The 11528-nt window shown below is 41.0% G+C and overlaps 1 long non-coding RNA gene and 1 other non-coding gene across 2 annotated transcripts; one reads left to right on the top strand and one right to left on the bottom strand.

Moving 5' to 3' along the window:
• Positions 1 to 2344: 2344 nt before the first annotated feature.
• Positions 2345 to 2451, bottom strand: LOC118904571. The gene has a single exon (XR_005022025.1). It is a non-coding gene; the product is annotated as a U6 spliceosomal RNA (small nuclear RNA).
• A 2742-nt stretch (positions 2452 to 5193) lies between these two features.
• Positions 5194 to 11301, top strand: LOC118903348. The gene is made up of 3 exons (XR_005021784.1): positions 5194 to 5272; positions 6613 to 6785; positions 10886 to 11301. It is a non-coding gene; the product is annotated as an uncharacterized LOC118903348 (long non-coding RNA).
• The last annotated feature ends 227 nt before the right edge of the window (positions 11302 to 11528 follow it).

Genomic DNA, 11528 nt, shown 5'->3' on the forward strand with positions numbered 1-11528 from the left:
CTATGACTGAGTAATATTCCATTGTATATGTGTGCCACATCTTCTTTATCCATTCAACTGTTGATGGACACTTAGGTTGCTTCCATGTCCTGAATATAGAGCTACAATGAATATTGTGGTACATGACTCTTTTTGAATTATGGTTTTCTCAGGGTATATGCCCAGTAGTGGGATTGCTGGGTCGTATGGTAGTTCTATTTTTAGATTTTTAAGGAACTTCCATACTGTTCTCCATAGTGGCTGCATCAAATTACATTCCCAACAACAGTGCAAGAAGGTTCCCTTTTCTCTACACCCTCTCCAGCATTTACTGTTTCTAGAGTTTTTGATGATGGCCATCTTACTGGTATGAGGTGATACCTCATTGTAGTTTTGATTTGCATTTCTCTAATGATTAGTGATGTTGAGCATCCTTTCATGTGTTTGTTGGCAATCTGTATATCTTCTCTGGAGAAATGTCTATTTAGGTCTTCTGCCCATTTGAGGATTGGGTTGTTTGTTTTTTAGATATTGAGCTGCATGAGCTGCTTGTAAATTTTGGAGATTAATCCTTTATCAGTTGCTTCATTTACAAATATTTTCTCCCATTCTGAGGGTTGTCTTTTCATCTTGTTTATGTTTTCCTTTGCTATGCAAAAGCTTTTAAGTTTCATTAGGTCCCATTTGTTTATCTTTGTTTTTATTTCCATTTCTCTAGGAGGTGGGTCAAAAAGGATCTTGCTGTGATTTATGTCATAGAGTGTTCTGCCTATGTTTTCCTCTAAGAGTTTTAGAGTGTCTGGCCTTACATTTAGGTCTTTAATCCATTTTGAGTTTATTTTTGTGTATGGTGTTAGGGAGTGTTCTAATATCATTCTTTTACACGCAGCTGTCCAGTTTTCCCAGCACCACTTATTGAAGAGGCTGTCTTTTCTCCATTGTATATTCTTGCCACCTTTATCAAAAATAAGGTAACCATATGTGCATGGGTTTCTCTCTGGGCTTTCTATCCTGTTCCATTGATCTATATTTCTGTTTTTGTGCCAGTACCATACTGTCTTGATTACTGTAGCTTTGTAGTATAGTCTGAAGTCAGGAAGCCTGATTCCTCCGGCTCCGTTTTTCTTTCTCAAGATTGCTTTGGCTATTCGGGGTCTTTTGTGTTTCCATACAAATTGTAAAATTTTTTGTTCTAGTTCTGTGAAAGATGCCATTGGTAGTTTGATAGGGATTGCACTGAATCTGTAGATTGCTTTGGGTAGTATAGTCATTTTCACAATGTTGATTCTTCCAATCCAAGAACATGGTATATCTCTCCATCTGTTTGTATCACCTTTAATTTCTTTCATCAGTGTCTTACAGTTTTCTGCATACAGGTCTTTGGTCTCCTTAGGTAGGTTTATTCCTAGGTATTTTATTCTTTTGGTTGCAATGGTAAATGGGAGTGTTTCCTTAATTTCTCTTTCAGATTTGTCATCATTAGTGTATAGGAATGCAAGAGATTTCTGTGCATTAATTTTGTATCCTGCTACTTTACCAAATTCATTGGTTAGCTCTAGTAGTTTTATGGTAGCATCTTTAGCATTCTCTGTGTAGAGTATCATGTCATCTGCAAACAGTTACAGCTTTACTTCTTTTCCAGTTTGGATTCATCTTATTTCTTTTTCTTCTCTGATTGCTGTGGCTATAACTTCCAAAACTATGTTATAATAGTGGTGAGAGTGGACAACCTTGTCTTGTTCCTGGTCTTAGAGGAAATGGTTTCAGTTTTTCACCATTGAGAACGATGTTGGCTGTGGGTTTGTCGTATATGGTCTCTATTATGTTGAGTTAAGTTCCCTCTTTGCCTACTTTCTGGAGGGTTTTTATCATAAATGGGTGTTGAATTTTGTCGAAAGCTTTTTCTGCATCTATTGAGATGATCATATGGTTTTTCTCCTTCAATTTGTTAATATGGTTTACCACACTGATTGATTTGCGTGTATTGAAGAATCCTTGCATTCCTGGGATAAACCCCACTTGATCATGGTCTATGATCCTTTTAATGTGCTGTTAGATTCTGTTTGCTAGTATTTTGTTGAGGATTTTTGCATCTATGTTCATCAGTGATATTGGCCTGTAGTTTTCTTTCTTTTCCCCACTCTATTCTTTATCTTCATATTTTTCTGAGCTATTCTTGGCCATTTGCTCTTTTATTTGAATTTAAGAATTAGGTTTTACTAAAACTCTGTTGGGATTTTTATTGGATTTGCATTCTTTTTATAGATTAATTTGAGTAGAATTGAAGATTTTACTATATTGGTTCCTCTCTTTCATAAACACAGTATATTTCTCCATTAATTTATGTCCATTTTAATGTCTTTTTTTAAATATGGAAAGCTTCAGAAATTTGTGCGTCATTTTTGCACAGGGGCTGTGATCATCTTCTCTGCACTGTTCCAACTTTAGTATATGTGTTGTCAAAGCGAGCATTTAGAAGAAATTTCTTAACTGTTGGATTATATTAGGAGGGAAAGGTCACATATTCTTCAGGCTCTTTATGAGACTGAAAAAGAGATTAATCTGGACTAATTATTTCTATCAAACATAAAAGCATTTAGTTGTGTGCTGACAATGGGGAAAATGTTTCTGGCTTTTGCTATCTTGCCCCTTCTAGTATCTAAACAGAAACTCTTTTTCTGTTGATGGTCTTGACAGAGAAGTGCAGCAGGACAAAGGGGTTGGGAAGGCGGGGAAAAGAAAAGGAAAAGAAGATGGCCAGATATGACTAGGAAGAGGGCTGGGGAGGAGGGACGGCTGATTGGGCAGGTGAAATGGGTGGAGACCAGTAGGGGTGGTGGGGGGGAGCACATGACAGCAAGTGTGGATTCTCTGAGTTTTGCTTTTCTAGAAAACCAGCAGCATCACTTGGGATCTTATTAGAAATTCAGAATATTGGCCCCATTCAGATTCACCCAATCAGAATCTTCATTTTAACAAGATCCCCAGGTAATTCTTATGCACATTACAGTTCCAGAAGCTCTTAGTCGCCCCCAACCAGTCTGAGCCAGTCCTGATTGGTGTCATCAGCCTTAGACCTATTAATAGACAAAACTGGTTTGGTTGCCTAGAGACCTGGAAATCTGGTTCCTCCTGTAGATGCTGAGTCTCAGAGTTCTCTTACCACTTTGGCCAAAGCCTTGGGACTCCAGTTGGCCTCAGTTTCTCTGCTACGCATGCCAGTTCTCAGCAGGGATTGGATCCTGGCCCTAGACCCCAGCTTCCTCAGCTCGGGCCCTCGTGCTTTGCCAGATTCTTTCTCTGCCCATTCCTCTGGGAAGCAGGATGTGCTTTTCTACTCCCTTCTCAGCTTCTGCTGGGGACCTGCTGTGACTGGACCAATCACCTGGAACTGTGCCTGATTTTGACTATTGTCACCAGGACTTCTTCCAGAACTGCTGGCAGAGAGGATGCACTCAGATCTCCTAATAGTCTGGCTCAATCTGTGTTAGTCATGCCCTTTGACCACTGCACACTGGTCTGCCTTGCTGCCTCCTGGGGATGGGCCAGCTTCTGAAGACAAACGCTCTGTCCCCTCTGTCACACTGGATCTTGGCTTCTTCCCCCTTCCCATGGCCTGAGCTGATGTGGTCCCAACCTGCCTTGCACACAAATGTCTCCTACAAAAGAGAAGGAGGCCAGCAGAGAACAACGGAAGCAGGCCTCAGCCCCTTCTCTCTCTTAACTTCTGTAACACTGGGACTTCATGGCAATGCTTGTGTGTAGACCTTGAGATTCCAAGCATTGCCCTTGGAGCCCTTCAGGTAAAAGATATCCTAAAAGTCCTTGACGACTACTGACTACAAACAGGCCCAGTGGTTTTGCATAACTGGTACTTTTCGGTCCTTTTTCCAAGGTGGAGAAAAATCTCTGTGGCCTGACTTACTTTATCAAAACAGGCCAATCCATATAGAAGCTCAGTAATTTCTCTGGTTACCATATAACCATTTCACTTTGACTGATGGTGTTATACGTCCTGCCATGCTCAATTTATGGTGGAACATTATACAAACTGTATCACATCTGCTACCGTGTTTTAAGCCAGCACAAAATGGTATGACGTTCACAACAATCAGGTTGGCCGTCAGTTATAGAGGCCAATTTTTATATAAACATTACTCTCCACTAATTAATAGACCACTGATATATCTTTTAGACTGTTGCATCATTTCTATTCCTAAGAACTATTCTTAAAAGAATAGATTAAAAAAAGAAAAAAGAAGGAGAAGACGAAAAAGAAGAAAGAAAACAAAAAAGTGTGGCAGCGCCCACAGGAGCTAAGTAATGGTGTGGGTGTTGTTTCCGTTATTTACATACGTAACACTTTCATAAGAATCCAAATGTCTTACAAAAGAAAATACAAATTGCAGTAAAGAGGCGATAACACAGTAAGACACAGAGAAAACAATTACCCAAAGGAAGATTTAAATTTGGCATCAATCGTCTGCAGCGAAAGAATGGATAAGTATCCACTGACTCTGTTTGTACATACAAAGGTAGGCACGTGGTGGCATTTGCCACAGTCAGAAAAGAAGTTCCATGTAAAGTAGAAGGAAAAGTAGTAATTAAAAATGTCTCAAATCGTTTTGAATAAGAAATACATGCTATTTAATGAAGTCACTCCAAGTTTCCAAAGTTGCATGACAATCTCATTGAATGAGCAGAGATGGGTAAATATATGATTTTCCAAAAAGCAGTCTTGGCCAAGCAAAATCAAAGGTCCAGGAAGAAGTTACTCAAGATTAGCAAGAGGATATGGATAGGAAATAGACCTATTATTGCACTTTTCTGAAGGTCCAGATTTTCTCAGGATAGACTTTATTGATAAATTATGAAGAAACTGTATTTGAAGTTAGTATAAAAAACCCAATTTTGATGGATAACATGAAAACTCTCCTTTAGCTGCTTTCAGTTTTATGCCTGATGTTATGTCATTATTTGAACAGGGTTCCAACAAACCATTCAAACTTTTGGAAAAGGGGAAACCTGGTACCGGGGGAAAATACTCTCAGGAAAACTGTCTAAAATGTTGCAGAGGCTTAAAAAGTGATGAGTATATAGAACAACACATCACTACCAGTGCTATGATAACTTTAGTATGTGCAGTTATGGTCAAACCACTCAAAATTACAATGTCATTTGTCTTCTTTGTATCTCTTTTGTTTTTACAAGTCACATGGCAAAATCAACAAATACTACATCATCCCTCTGAGGATTCAGCTGTGGAAAAAGCATCTGCTAGCTCATCTCTAGGGTAGCTATTATTAGCTTGCTTTGATTCTCTCATACGATACATACCCATGCTTATTAAGCTGTTTGTTTGCCTCCTTTGTCATATTCCTCTATGATTATGACTACCGCTATGCAGTGTACTCCAGTGCAACCCAGAGGTACCCATTTCCATAGGCCTTTCCAAAATTGATGTAATCTCCCTAGTTTTAAAAACATTATTTGAGGGGGAAAAAAAACCATGCAACATCATATTTGCACTGATATTAAACCTTTCTATAGAAAATATCCAGTATCTGTACTGGATTGTATAGTGTTACCCCCGCCCCCCCAGATCCATGATCACTCAGAACCTGCGAATATGACCTTATTTGGAAATAGGGTCTTTGCAGATGTAGTCAAATTGAGATGATGTCATATTGGATTAGGGTGGGCCCTAAATCCAATGACTGGTGTTCTTATAAGAAGGTCCTGCAGAGACATGGATGTACAGGAAGATCATCAAATGAAGATGGAGAAACTGGAGTGATGCAGCTGTAAGCCAAAGATTGCCAGTAACCATCAGAAGCTAGGAGAGAGGCTCAGTACAGATTCTAATCTCAGAGCCTTTGGGGGGATGTAGCCTTGCTGACACTTTGATTTTGGACTTCTAGCCTCTAGAACTGTCAGATATAAATTTCACTTGTTTAAACCACCCAGTGTACGGTATTTTGTTGTGGCAGCCCTAGGAATCTCCAGATTATGCAAGTAAGTACTTTAAATTACATAAAGACTTGCTATTAACTTTCCCTTAGATGATGAAACTAGGGGAGGAAAAGGCTACTTGTCACGGTGACATGGCAAGTGTAGACCAAAGATGGGATTAGAAACTGGTCATTCTGGCATCACAAGGCAGGTAGAACTGTAAAAGAATGAAAGTTTCAGGTAAACCACTAAGACACTGATTTCACATTTTAAAGTGAGGTATAAGACCTCCATTTTGCAAAATTTGCAACACAGGTTGTCAAAATCTGATTACATGGCTTTTCAACCCCTTACGTATAATAAATACAAAGCACATTAAAAATGAAAACTAGAGATTCGAGGTGAGGGTTGTTTTGTATAGAGTAGTCTGTGTGCTGGGTGTCCTCCCCCCAGCCAACCTTTCTAAATCTCTGGGGGCAAATAAAATGTGAGTGGTTCCATTGAATCAGATGTGGGCCACTCACAAGAGAAAGCAGACATGGGGTTATCTTGCATCCTTTCTAAGAGGGTCATTTGGATGGATAACCAGGTGAACAAAAATATGGAGCTGGTACCAGATTCCTGGGGTCCCAGGAAAGAGTAAGTCATCAGCCATATTAAGATGTATCCATTCATCTGCAGGGAAATCCAGGTGAGAGAAGCCCTACCCTGGAGCATCTCCGGAAAACTCATACAAACCAACAAGAGAGGCAACTTGGTATATCTGTCAAGGCCAAAGAACTCTGATACTAGCTCTTCACACCACTACCAGGCAAAGAACTCTGATACTAGCTCTTCACACCACTACCAGGCAAGTAAGAACTTTCTTGCTCCCCTCTCCTCATCTTCCTCCCAGTATTCTAACTGCAGAGAAGTGTGCAGTCACCTTCTGAGAACTGCAAGGGGCAGGGATCAGAAAAGAAAGGGCACATGGGTTGCTCTCCTAACCCAGTTGTAGCTCTTTGTAGGAGGCTGAGATGGGGATGGGAGAAACCTGTTGACGTTTTTACTGTGATATGAATCCAGACACGTTAATTACTGACCAAAGGATATACTGCCTGGAAGTGACTAGAAGAATGAAAATTTGATCTAAATTTCACCCAAAAGCAGAGAAAGTGCTAACTCTGTGGAATAAATTTGAAGTGTTGCTTTATGATTGATTACATCCTATGAGTCACACTTGTTCAATGTAACAGTTACATAACCATTTCTAAATGCAATTGAATGGAGTTCTTATAGAACCTTCTGTAGTGTTTTCCCCTACGAAGTCACTGTGTTTCTGTCTGAAATTTGGAAAATTATATGTCAAATTGTCCTCACAGAGAATTCTGTCCTTTTTACTCTATTGTTTATCAGCACTTATGAAATTTCTAAACTGAAAAGCATTATATGCTTGGTACAGATTAGGTGCTCAATAAATGTTGAATTAATAAAGAAATGAATGGGTAGTGAAGAGAAACCCTGATTGCCTGGGTTCTTTATAAACCCAGGCTATCCTCAGATTTCTTTATGGTAGAGTAAGAAATATCCCAGGTTGGTGATTTCTGAGACATTCCAACCAGACACTTATGGTCTCCTTACATGGAATTATAAAACATTAGCATTAGAAGGAAACTTAGGAGGTGATTTAGCCCAACCCTTTCATTTTACAGATGAAGGCCCAAAGAAGCGAAATAATTTGATTAAGGTCACCTTTTTCTATAGTATCAGTGCTAGGCCTGGAGACTCTGACAGCTGACTCATTGATAGTGACATTCCTTGGTTTCTGGGCTTCTTGCTAGCTTGGCTTTGGTGGAGTGATAGCTTATATTCTCTTGTTAGTTTTTTCATCAATAAAAACAGAAGTTGCACCTAAGAAGCAAACATGAAACATCTACTTGTGCTCAGAATTGCACCTGTACTTGGAATAGAGTGAGGAGTTAGGACCAGCTACTGCCCTCAAGGAGCTTATAGCCAAGTGGGGGAGACCGACAAGTAAAACACAACTATAACGAAGTGGGTTAAGTGCTATGAAAGAAAGAATCACAGTGAGCTACTTAGATAAAGCACCTCATCCAGCCTAAGGGTCATGGAGGGCTTGTTAGAGGAGGTGACATCTGAGTTGAGTCCCGAGAATGAGGAAATGTTAATAATCATGGTGTGTCTAGCAAACCCTAAGTATTGTACTATGGAGGTAACACTGAGTACAAGGGGGTGGGAAGAGAGACGGGTCAGATAGATAAGCAGGAGCCCAAACATGGAGGGATTTCCATGCTATAGTAAGATGTGTAGACTTTATAGAAAGTCTATCAAAAATGACTGAAGTATTTTTTGCAGGGGACTTATGAGGCCTGATTTCTGCCTCAGATATAACAGTCCAGCTACAGAATGGGGAACAGCTTTGAGTGGGATAATGCAGGCAGAGAGTCCAGCTGGGAAACTATTGAAATAATCTAGGTAAGAAAAAATGGCAGTAGAGATGGAAAAGGCAAAAGAATTTAAGAGCAATGTGCTATGGACTGACTTGTGTACCCCTCTTCCCCTAAAGCCCAATGTGATGGTATTTGGAGATGGGGACTTTGGGAGATAATTAGGTTTAGATGAGGTCATGAGGGTGCCCCCCTCCATGATGGGATTAGTGCCCTTATAAGAAGAAACACCAGAAAGCTTGCATTCTCTCTTCACCATGTGAGGGCAAATTAAGAAGGCAGTCCTCTACAAGCCTGGAAGAGAGTCCTCACCAGAAACTGAACATGCTTTGATTTTGGACTTCTAACCTTCAGAACTGTGGGAAAATAAATTTCTGTGTTTAAGCTAGCCGGTCTGTGGTATTTTGTTATGGCAGCCCAAGCTGAGTAATACACAAAGGAAGTTGAATGAAGGATGCGGTGATGTATTAGATGTAGGGAATAAGGATAGTGAGGTGCCAAGGGTCGGATGAGTGTCCAGACTTACTGTGTAAAGAGAGAAGCCTAAGAAAGGGAACACTGGCAGAGAAAGGGGAAACTTGGTAGAGACCAAAGAGAGTAGCCAGAGAGATTAAGGGAAAACAGAAGAGGCCAAGAGAAGGGAGGTTTTTTTTTTAAAAAAAGATAATGTTCAATTGTGCAAATATTATAAAGATGTCAAGTAAGGTAAGGTTGAAAGGTATCCGCTGGCTTCAGTGATAAATGCCTTTGGAGACATTGGCAAGAATTGTTTCAACATTGTGAGGGCAGATATGATACCACAGTTGATTGAGGAGAGAACGAGATGTCAGGAAGTATAGACAGCTAGTATAGAAAGCACATTTAAGAATGCTTGCTTTGAAATGGGGAAGAGAAGTGGATAGGTAATGAGAAGGGAAGGAAGCAAGGGGGATTATTTTAATGATATAAGATAAGCTTTTTTTTTTTTTTTTAAATTTGGGCTTTTTTTTTTTTTTTTTTTAGCTACTTTATTTATTTATTTATTTATTTTTGGCTGTGTTGGGTCTTCGGTTCGTGCGAGGGCTTTCTCTAGTTAACGGCAAGTGGGGGCCACTCTTCATCGCGGTGCGGGGACCGCTCTTCATCGCGGTGCGCGGGCCTTTCACTATCGCGGCCCCTCCCGTTGCGGGGCACAGGCTCCAGACGCGCAGGCTCAGTAGTTGTGGCTCACGGGCCCAGCTGCTCCGTGACATGTGGGATCTTCCCAGACCAGGGCTCGAACCCGTGTCCCCTGCATTAGCAGGCAGATTCTCAACCACTGCGCCACCAGGGAAGCCCTAAGATAAGCTTTTTAGGAGGGATGACGTTGAGGACATACTAGAAGAGAGGCAATAATTGATGAGCAAGGTTACTGAGTGTGCAGGCCATGATGGGCTACATAGCTCAGATGCCGAGACTGGCTTTAGAAGGAGGGGCTTCATCCTCCATCATGGGAGAGAAGTAAGAATGAATGCAGATGTGTGCACGATTGTAGGTGCAGAGTCAGTCCTACCTGATGGCTTCCATTTTCTTCATGAGGTAGCAGGTGAGAGTGAGGTAGGTGGTGAGATGTTAGGAAAGGGGATGGAGGAGGTGGCTTCAGTTACTTGTGTGAGGAATGGGAGAGAGAAACAGAGGGCTGACGATAAACACAGTAGGCATGGCTGGCAGCATGGGGGCAATTGGAAATTTTATACCATGGAATTTTGGTGCACCAATTCCCTCCACTGTGCAATTTTTCTTCTTCATACTTAGCTGCCTAAACATAGAAGGAGGCCGAGAATTAGGCTGTTACAAAGTTTGGGTTTTGCCAGTGAATGAGAATGAAGGACAATGGGAAGGAAGCTGAGGAGGTCAAGGAAATAAAAAGTTAGGAGCTCAGAGGATTTCTACTTCTAGGGATATGGAGTAGACATATTATCCCCATTCTTCCTGCTACGTATAAGTAAAAAATCCTGGATGTTATATACAAAACAAATGTAGAAAGACTGAAAGGTGAAGCAAAGAAAGCAGACCAGCTAGGGATCTTGAGAGTGGGGAGATGACACAGTGGTGAGTTCCCTGGGTTTTCCTTTCGCCTCATATATTGCAGACTCAGAGTGGAAGAAGGTGGCAATCCACAAACACAGACAAAAAGGGCCCCAACAAAGGTCTGCTTTCTCTAAGGACAGGAAAAAGGCAGTCTAGAAAGATAGAAAACTTTTAGACAATAAGAGCTTTACCAGCATCAAACATTACAGAAAAAAAACCGACCCCACCTTCACCAGCAAAGGCTGAATTGGGGGCCTAGACTTCCACAATCACCAGGCTGTAACAAGACATCCTAACCCCTTTGCTGGAATTTCATCCTTGCTGGGTGGTAGTTCCTCCTCCTGACCCCCCTACTCCCTAGCTCCGGTATTAGTTGAGACCAGATAGGGAGCACAGACTAATACTCTCACCCTGAAGTAACAAGGCATTCTTCCCTCTCTCCACTGGGGTGGTGTCAGAGAACGCCTAGGAGTAATGAAGAGCATCCTCCCTTGACTGTCAACAGAGGCCAAGTGGGACCTGAACTTCTACCCTCACCTGGCAGTAATGAAGCAGTGTCTACCGCTCCGTCCCCAGCAAGAGCAGTGTCAGAGGAAGCCAGCTAAAACAGAAGGTTGAAATAAGATCCAAAGTCTCAAAACATATATTCCAAATATCCAGGTTTCAATAAAAATTACTTGTCATACCAACTGTATTAGGTCCCTAGGACTGCCATAACAAAGAATCACAAATTCGATAGCTTAAACAACAGAAATTTATTCACTCACAGTTCTGGAAGCTAGAAGCCAGAAATCAGGATGTCAGCAAGAACATGTTCCCTCTGAAGTCTCCAGCGAAGAATCCTTCCTTGCCCTTTTCTAGTTTCTGATGGCCCCTTCCATTCCTTGTAGCTGCATCACTTCAATCTCTGCCTCTCTCATCACATAGCTATTTTCCTTATGTGTGTGTCTGTGTGTTCTCTTCTTATAAGGACACTAGTCATTGAATTTAGGGCCCACCCTAATACACTATGACCTCACCTTAACTAATTACATCTGCAAAGACCCTATTTCCACATAAGGTTACATTCTGAGGTTCCAGGTGAAAATGAATTTATGGGGA

The sequence above is a fragment of the Balaenoptera musculus genome, chromosome 11 (assembly GCF_009873245.2).
Source record: "Balaenoptera musculus isolate JJ_BM4_2016_0621 chromosome 11, mBalMus1.pri.v3, whole genome shotgun sequence".
Taxonomy (NCBI): domain Eukaryota; kingdom Metazoa; phylum Chordata; class Mammalia; order Artiodactyla; family Balaenopteridae; genus Balaenoptera; species Balaenoptera musculus.